The sequence below is a fragment of the Triticum aestivum genome, chromosome 4B (genome assembly GCF_018294505.1).
Source record: "Triticum aestivum cultivar Chinese Spring chromosome 4B, IWGSC CS RefSeq v2.1, whole genome shotgun sequence".
Lineage (NCBI taxonomy): Eukaryota > Viridiplantae > Streptophyta > Magnoliopsida > Poales > Poaceae > Triticum > Triticum aestivum.
The window spans coordinates 606,359,472-606,369,699 of record NC_057804.1 but is presented as its reverse complement, the minus strand read 5'-3'; positions in this window follow the sequence as shown (position 1 = coordinate 606,369,699).

Below are 10,228 nucleotides of genomic sequence, written 5' to 3'. Positions count from 1 at the left end.
ATATACCTCGCCGGACTTTGCAACAGCTGATCCCGACTCCGTTCGGTCACCGGAGTCGTCATCACGGTCGCCGGAGCCACCATCATGATCATGACTTTCCTCCTCCATTGTTTGATCACCGTAGCCTACTCCCTCTCTTTCCAGACCTTCTTCGAGGTTGTTGAGAAATGATAAGACATCACCTCCATTGCGGATTATGTCCCCCAATATCTCTTCTTCTTCGAAGTCTCTTTGTTGATCCATAGTTTCTGCAAATATTACAACATGGCAATTAATATACAAACATCAGAGATGGATATATTAATAGTGGCAAACATAGACCCCTCATCGTTCCTCAATCCTCGACCCCTCGACGACCCTCGACCCTCATCCCCTCGGCGACCCTTGACCCCCTACCCTAGCTAGTTGTGATCCTCGATCGCTCGACTTCTATTAACCTTTAAGGGATTTAACAAGATGGCGCCATTATGGATGTGCAGAAATAAAATGGTCCCTATTTTTTCCTGATCTCATCTACCCTTCTATATGTCACATTGTCTAGTAGTGTCAAAGGATTCAATACTTTGACACAAGAGAACGTGCACATATAGAATGGTAGATGAAATCAGGAAAAAATAGGGATCAACTTAATTATGCACATCCATAATGGGGGCATTCTTGATAAATCTCGAGAGAGTTTGTCGGGTAGGGGCGGGAGGGGGTATGAGATCGACAATGTTTTTTTATATGGTTTGGGTGTCCTCGAGAGTTGGTCGAGCGAGAGGGGGTTGATTGACGCCCCCTTGTCAACCCCTCGGTGATCCTCGACCCCTCGACGACCCTCGACCCTCATCCCCTCGGCGACCCTTGACCCCCTACCCTAGCTAGTTCCGATCCTTGGCCCTCTGATTCTCTTAACCTTTAAGGGATTTAACAAGATGGCGCCATTCTGGATGTGCAGAAAATGGTCCATATTTTTCCTGATCTCAAGAAAACCATTGCTTCATCATTTGCCAAAAGTAACAGGCGCATAACGGTACGAAGCTCTCCAAAATTGTTTTGGAATGGAGTCCCGGATAGGATAATTCGCTTTTTGGTATGAAGTTCAGCAAGAGCCTTCCGAATATCGCTATTTGGAAGGCCTTTGCTGAAATCCGTACCCAAAAGCGAATCATCCTATCCGGAACTCCGCTCCAAAACAACTTTGAAGAGTTTCGTACTGTCATACGCCTGTTACTTCCAGCAAATGATGTAGCCATGGATGAGATCAGGAAAAAAAATGGATCAACTTTTGCACATCCATAATGGGGGCATTCTTGTTAAACGGAGACCCTCGACCCTCGACCCCTCAACGACCCTCGACCCTCGACCCCTGGACGACCCCTCGACCCTAGACTCTCAACGACCCTCGACCCTCAACGACCCTTGACCCTCGACGACCCTCGACCCCTCGATGACCCTCGATCATCGACTCTCGACGACCCTCAACCCTCAACGACCCTCGACACTCGACCCCTCGATGACCCACGACCCTTGACCCTCAACGACCCTCGACCCCTCGGCGACCCTCGACCCTCTCTACCCTAGTTTCTGACACCCTAGTTCCTGACACCCTCGTTCCCTATAAAAGATAAGAAGAGAAAGAAGAAGAAGAAGAAGAAGAAGAAATAGAGGACAAGAAGAAGAAGAAGAAATAGAAGAAAAAAAGAAAAAAAAGAAGAAGAAAAAAGAGGAGAAGAAGGCATAGAGGAGAAGAAGAAAAATAGTTTTCTATTTTTTCTTCTTCTCCTCTTTTTTTTTCTTCTTCCTCTTCTTATTCTTTTTCTCCTCTTTTTCCACTCCTCTTCTTCCCTTCTTCTTCTCCTTCTTCCTCTTCTTATTTTCCTTTTTCCTCTCCTGCTTTTTCTTCTTCTTCCTTCTTCCTTCTTCCTAGATAAAACTTTTCTAAAAATGTAACTTTTGCATATATAAAAGTTTTTCTTCTTCTTCCTTATTCCTTCTTCCTAGCTAGATATATAAAACTTTTCTAAAAATGTAACTTTTGCATATATAAAACTTTTTCTTCTTCTTCCTTCTTCCTTCTTCCTTCTCTTCCTTCTTCCTAAATATATAAAACTTTTCTAAAAATCTAACTTCTGCATATATGAACATATATACACAGAGAACATACATACATATATACATTTTTATAAAAATGCAAAAAACAAATCATCATATGTATGATCAAAAAAATCTGGAAAAAAAACAGGACATATAATCATATATACACACATACATATAATCGCACATATACATATAATCTAAAAACATCATATATATGAAAAACAGAGAGGAAGGTCGGCCGGACCGAAGCTGGCGGCGCCGTGTGGTCAGGACAGGGCGTGGTCGGGGCAACGGTGACGGGGTCGGGGTGGAAGGCGGCGGGACACGACGACGGTGACGGGGTCGGGGCAGGGGCGGCGCGCGTGGCGATGGTGACGGTGTCGGGACAGGGGCGGGGCGCCGACAACGTCTGGGGCGAGCTTCGGCGACGAGGAGGAGGTCGGTGGCGGGCTCAAGGGCATGCACGACGAGGGTGTCGGGGAGGTGACGGCGCAGTCTGGCAGCCTGGCGGCATCAAGGTGGTCGCGGCACCGTCGCGGGAGAGGAGAGATCGAAGGACGAAGTGAATGGAAAACTGCTAAGTGTTGTTTATATAGGCACACCTTTGGTCCCGGTACGTGGAACCAACCGGGACCAATGCCCCCCTTTAGTCGCGGTTGGTGCCACCAACCGGGACCAAAGGTCAATTTCAAGCAGCCCAAAGGGCAGGAAAAGGAGACCTTTGGTCCCAGTTGGTGGCACCAACCGGGACTAAAGGAGGGCATTGGTCCTAGTTGGTGACCGGGACCAATGGCCTTGCACAGCACCGTGGTGGTGGGAGTTTAGTCCCACCTCGCTAGTTGAGAGCGACCCGCATCTATTTATAAGCTCCGCTGCCTCTTCCCTCTCGAACTCCTCTGAACTGCATGCCTATGGGCCTAAACTGACACTGCTATGCATGTGGGCTTGTTAGGCCTTCTGCGGGCCTGAATCCTGGACCAACTAACTGGGTTTCTAGTCGTATTTAGGCCGTGGTGGCCCAGTAGGTGGCGTTTTTTTTCATTTTTCCCATTTTTTTGTTTTGTTTTTTGCATTATTTATTTTCTTTTGTTTTTTCTTTCTTTTTTAATTCTTTTTGCTTTTAGGTAATAAAAATTATAAACTTTCTATTAGTGTCATTTGTTTTTCAATTTGAATAGTTTAAATTTGAATTTTTTAAAATTTGTGTGAATCACTAGTTTTTGAATAACTTTAATATAAAGATAGATTTTTGAGTGATTCTTTTTCCTACTATTTAATATTACTGTGTTTTATCATTATATTCAAAACAGATTTTGTTATTTTAGTTTCTAACAAAAAACTCTTTATGATAATTCATTTTGCAATTAAAGTTTCTAACAAAAAAAACTTTATGATATTTTTTTGCTTTAATGTTTTGAACAAAAAATACTTTGATAATTTTGGTTGCATAAATTTTATATAATTTTAGTTTCAATAATACAAGAGGTTTATAAAAGTTTTTTGAGTTGATTCCTTTTGCTATTGGAGTTTTATAAAAGATTTTTAGTTGATTCTTTTTGCTTGAAGGATAATATAGTTTTGTTTTAGTTGATCATAACTGAATATTTTAATTGGATATTTTTAGTTCATTCTTTTTGCTATTAGTTCATTCTTTTTTCTATTAGTTCATTCTTTCAGCTAAATGACCCTTAAATTGAAAAGCACTATAAATGAACTCTGAAAAGGTTGAAAGTTGGTGTGGTATCATCATTTCACCCACGTAGCATGTACTAAAAAGTTGAGGGTTACGACAAAAACTGGATGCACTTCGTATACAAAATAGACAATCTCTTTTGAAGTATCAGGGTTTCGGACGAAAACTCATCTGTTACAAAGGGATTTCATTTGTTCACATGTAACTGCAGTGATATTCTAGATCAAAGGCATCATCATAATAGTTGTGGATAGAAAGTCTTTACTTTTTCTTCGCTTGTGTCCTTTGCTTATTGCATCGTAACCATGGATAAAATTCATCGTTTAACAGGGTGCTTGGGTCGGCCTTGACTTTGAAGGGAGAAATTTCATGAAACTTTTCATAATCTTCAGACATGTCTGTCTTGCCCTCCAATCCCACGATATCTCTTTTTCCTGAAAGAACTATGTGGCGCTTTGGCTCATCGTATGATGTATCTGCTTCCTTATCTTTTCTTTTTCTCAATTTGGTAGACATGTCCTTCACATAGAAAACCTGTGCCACATCATTGGCTAGGACGAATGGTTCCTCTGTGTACCACAGGTTGTTCAGATCCACTGTTATCACCCCGTACTGTGGGTCTACCTGTACCGCGCCTCCTGACAGATTGACCCATTTGCACTTAAACAAAGGGACCTTAATATCATGTCCATAGTCAAGTTCCCATATGTCCACTATGTAACCATAATATGTGTCATTTCCCCTCTTGGTTGCTGCATCAATGCGGACACCACTTTTTTGGTTGGTGCTCTTGCGATCTTGGGCGATCGTGTAAAATGTATTCCCATTTATCTCGTACCCTTTGTAAGTCATTATAGTCGAAGATGGTTCCCTCGCCAACGAGTACAGATCATCAGAAACAGTGTTGTCACCCTTGAGACATGTTTGGAACCAACTGCCGAAACTCCTGATGTGTTCACATGTAATCCAGTCGTCACACCGGTCCAGGTGTTTGGAGCGCAGAATGTTCTTGTGTTCATCGACATATGGGGTCACTGATGACCCACAAGTATAGGGGATCGCAACAGTTTTTGAGGGTAGAGTATTCAACCCAAATTTATTGATTCGACACAAGGGGAGCCAAAGAATATTCTTAAGTATTAGTAGTTGAGTTGTCAATTCAACCACAATTGGATAACTTAGTATCTGCAACAAAGTGTTTAGTAGCAAAGTAGTATGATAGTAACGGTAATAGTGGCAAAAGTAACGGTAGCAGTTTTGTAGTAATTGTAACAGTAGCAACGGTAAAGTAAATAAGCAAAGCATAATATGTGCAAAGCTCGTAGGCATTGGATCAGTGATGGATAATTATGTCGGATGCGATTCCTCATGTAATAGTTATAACATAGGGTGAGGCATGTATTCCGAATATAGTCATGCGTGCTTATGGAAAAGAACTTGCATGACATCTTTTGTCCTACCCTCCCGTGGCAGCGGGGTCCTAATGGAAACTAAGGTATATTAAGGCCTCCTTTTAATAGAGTACCAGACCAAGGCATTAACACATAGTGAATACATGAACTCCTCAAACTACGATCATCACCGAGAAGTATCGCGATTATTGTCACTTCGGGGTTGTCGGATCATAACACATAATAGGTGACTATAGACTTGCAAGATAGGATCAAGAACTCACATATATTCATGAAAACATAATAGGTTCAGAACTAAAAGCATGGCACTCGGGCCCTAGTGACAAGCATTAAGCATAGCAAAGTCATAGCAACATCAATCTCAGAACATAGTGGATACTAGGGATCAGACCCTAATAATACTAACTTGATTACATGGTAAATCTCATCCAAACCATCACCGTCCAGCAAGCCTACGATGGAATTACTCACGCACGGCGGTGAGCATCATGAAATTGGTGATGGAGGATGGTTGATGATGATGACGGTGACGAATCCCCCTCTCCGAAGCCCCGAACGGACTCCAGATCAGCCCTCCCGAGAGAGATTAGGGCTTGGCGACAGCTCCGTATCATAAAACGCGATGAATCTCTCTCTCTGATTTTTTTTCTCCACGAAAGCAAATATATGGAGTTGGAGTTGAGGTCGATGGACGTCCAGGAGGCCCACGAGGCAGGGGCGCGCCCCCCACCCTCGTGGACAGGGTGTGGGCCCCCTAACGCTATTTCTTTTGCTAGTATTTTTTATTAATTCTGAAAAGTTGCTCCGTGGATTTCCAGGACATTCCGAGAACTTTTATTTCTGCAGAAAAATAACACCATGGCAGTTCTGCTGAAAACGGCGTTAGTCCGGGTTAGTTCCATTCAAAACATGCAAGTTAGAGTCCAAAACAAGGGCAAAAGTGTTTGGAAGAGTAGATACGACGGAGACGTATCAACTCCCCCAAGCTTAAACCTTTGCTTGTCCTCAAGCAATTTAGTTGAAAAACTGAAAGTGATAAAGAAAAACTTTTACAAACTCTATTTGCTCTTGTTGTTGTAAACGTAAAGCCAGCATTCAAGTTTTCCGCAAAGATTATGAACTAACCATATTCACAATAACACTTAGGTCTCATGTTTACTCATATCAATGGCATAATCAACTAGCGAGCAATAATAATAAAACTCGGATGACAACACTTTCTCAAAACAATCATAATATGATATAACAAGATGGTATCTCGCTGGCCCTTTCTGAGACTGCAAAACATAAATGCAGAGCACCTTTAAAGATCAAGGACTGACTAAACATTGTAATTCATGGTAAAAGAGATCCAGTCAAGTCATACCCAATATAAACTAATAGTAATGCATGCAAATGACAGCGGTGCTCTCCAGCGGGTGCTTTTTAATAAGAGGGTGATGACTCAACATAAAAGTAAATAGATAGGCCCTTTGCAGGGGAAGCAGGGATTTGTAGAGGTGTCGGAGCTTGATTTTGAAATAGAGATGAATAACAATTTGAGCGGTACACTTTCACTGTCAACGCAAAAACTATGAGATGGCTGTATCTTCCATACTACATGCATTATAGGTAGTTCCCAAACAGAATGGTAAAGTTTATACTCCCCCTCCACCAACAATCATCAATCCATGGCTTGCCCGAAACAACGGGTGCCTACAACTAACAACAATCCTGGGGGAGTTTTGTTTGCAATTATTTTGATTTGATTTTGATCTTTGGATCATGGGACTGGGCATCCGGTTACCAGCCATTTTCTCGTGAATGAGGAGCAGAGTCCACTCCTCTTGAGAATAACCCGCCTAGCATCGAAGATACAGACAACCCTAGTTGATACATGAGCTGTTCGAGCATACAAAATAGAATTTCATTTGACGGTTTGGAGTTTGGCACATACAAATTTACTTGGAACGGCAGGTAAATACCCCATATAGGAAGGTATGGTGGACTCATATGGAATAACTTTGGGGTTTATGGAATTTGGATGCACAAGCAGTATTCCCGCTTAATACAGGTGAAGTCTAGCAAAAGACTGGGAAGCGACCAACTGAGAGAGCAACAATAGTCATGAACATGCATTAAAATTAATCAACACCAAGTGCAAGCATGAGTAGGATATAATCCACCATGAACATAAATATCATGAAGGCTATGTTGATTTTGTTTCAACTACATGCGTGAACATGTGCAAGTCGAGTCACTCAATTCATTCAAAGGAGGATACCACCCTATCATACCACATCACAACCATTTTAATAGCATGCTGGCACGCAAGGTAAACCATTATAAGCTCCTAGCTAATTAAGCATGACATAAGCAACTATAATCTCTAATTTTCATTGCAAACATGTTTATTCATAATAGGTTGAATCAGGAACGATGAACTAAACATATTTACAAAAACAAGAGAGGTTGATTTCATACCAGCTTCTCTCATCTCAGCCAGTCCATCATATATCGTCATTATTGCCTTTCACTTGCACGACCGAACGGTGTGTATAATAATAATAGTGCACGTGCATTGGACTAAGCTGGAATCTGCAAGCACTCAATTCAAGGGAGAAGACAAGGTAATATGGGCTCTTGGTTAAATCAACAATCATGCATATGAGAGCCACTTAAACGTTTTCATTATGGTCTACTCCTCTCGACCCCCAAAGAAAAGAAATAAAACTATTTTCACGGGAAAGCTCCCAACAAACAAAAGAAGAATGAGAAATCTTTTGGGGTTTTCTTTTAATTACTACTACAAGCATGTAAATTAAGCTAACTAATTTTTTTGGTTTTCTTAAGGTTTATCAAATACACAAGAAGAAAACTAGAAAAAGAAATTAAACTAGCATGGATAGTACAATGAAAAAGTATGAGCACCGACAACTAGGATGAGTGTGTGAACATGAATGTAATGTCGGTGAGAAATACGTACTCCCCCAAGCTTAGGCTTTTGGCCTAAGTTGGTCTAGGGCCAAGTGTAGCCCGACTGATATCCGAAGTTGTAACTGGGGTCGTACTGAGATGCAGCAGCCATTGCCTCCTGGGCTGCGGCATGGCGGCGAGATGCTTCCATCCTCCTCTCGTACTCGGTTGCCTCCTCCCTGGTTATAACATATCTTCCTTTTGCCTGATAATGAAAAAGGGTAGGAGCAGGGAGAGTAATATGGACAACGTGACGTCTGTCAAAGATTAGTCAATACTGGAGGAATTGTTCATTCCTCTCAAGAAAATGATGACTAATCATGGCATTATAATCTAAATAAGCAGGAAGCAACTCCCTATCATCTTCATGTGGAGGTATACCAAGATAGTTAGCCACACGGGTCACATAAATCCCTCCAAAAAAATCTCCAACTAAACCATTATTATGCAACCTACGTGCAACAATTGCCCCCAAGTTGTATTGTTTATCACCTAATACATCACTCTTGAGAACACAAAGATCAGGAACACACATGTGACATGCTTCATCTTTACCATTAATGCATCTACCAATGAAGAGATCAACATAATGTATAGCAGGAAAGTGAATGCTCCCTATGGTAGCTTGTGCTATTTCTCTGGATTCTCCCACAGTGATACTAGCAAGAAAATCTTTATATTCAGATTTACGGGGTTCATTAACACTGCCCCACTGAGGGAGTCTACAAGCAGTAGTAAAATCCTCTAGGTCCATGGTGTATGATTTATCATAAATATCAAACAGGACAGTTGGGGAACTACGCGAAGATGTAAATTTAAACCTTGTCACGAATGAATCAGTTGAATAGTAGTATTGAGGACACTTATCTTGCATGAAGTCCTGAAGATCGGCATTACGCACATATGAATCAAATTCATCCTTAATGCCCGCATTAACCATAAACTCTTCTGACGGCCATTCACAAGGCCGCACGTCAGCTTCCCTTGGTGGTTCATCGTCCGGTTCACGTATTGCGAGCCTGGGTCCCTTCTTCCTTGAAGAACCACCTTGGTACATTTTCCTGGACATATTTCTTTCTCTAAAAAAATCTGAAATTTTTAGTAACTCAAAATAAAAGTGAATTAAACTCAATAAGATTGATAGCAACTACTCCCACAAGTGCCTAGAGCCTATATCATGCATTAGAATTACTTGGGACCTCATAAATTTAGCATGCAAGCTCAAGAACAGGGTCACCTGGGCAGCAAAAAAATTGCGATGAATAAAGCACTAGAACAAAAATTAATTGGACCATTGGAGGAGTCACATATCAAGGAACAATCTCCCAAAGCAGTTTTATGAATGGAGCTTTGAGCAAGGAGATCGAAAATCGCAGCAAAATGAGATAGAACTCGTGCTTGAGCTGGATGGTGATTTTTTGGGGGAGGAAGATGGAGTGTGTGGGTGCAGGAATAAGTGGAGGGGAGCCACGATGGGCCCACGAGGCAGGGGGCGCGCCCTGGACCCTCGTGGCCAAGTTCTTGCTCCCCTTGCTGTGTTCTCAGTGCCAAATATTCTTAAATATTCCAGAAAAAATCATACTAAATTGGCAGGGCATTTGGAGAACTTTTATTTTCGGGGTATTTTTTATTGCATGGATAATTCAGAAAACAGGAAGAAAATAATATTTTTACTTTATTTAATCTAAATAACAGAAGGTAAAAGGAGGGTGCAGAAGGTTGTGCCTTCTAATTTCATCCATCTCATGATCATCAAAAGGAATCCACTAACAAGGTTGATCAAGTCTTGTTAACAAACTCATTGTGAATAACATGGAACCGGAGAAATTTCGAATAACACTAGGTTACCTCAATGGGGATATGCACATCCCCTATAATAAGAATATCATATTTCTTCTTGACAGTGGGAAGAGGAAATTCAAAACCTCCAATAATGATAGTTGGAATTTTTCCAATAGAATTGATGCTATGAACTTGAGGTTGTTTCCTCAGAAAGTGTACCGTATGCTCATTACCATTAACATGAAAAGTGACATTGCCTTTGTTGCAATCAATAACAGCCCCTGCAGTATTCAAAAAGGGTCTA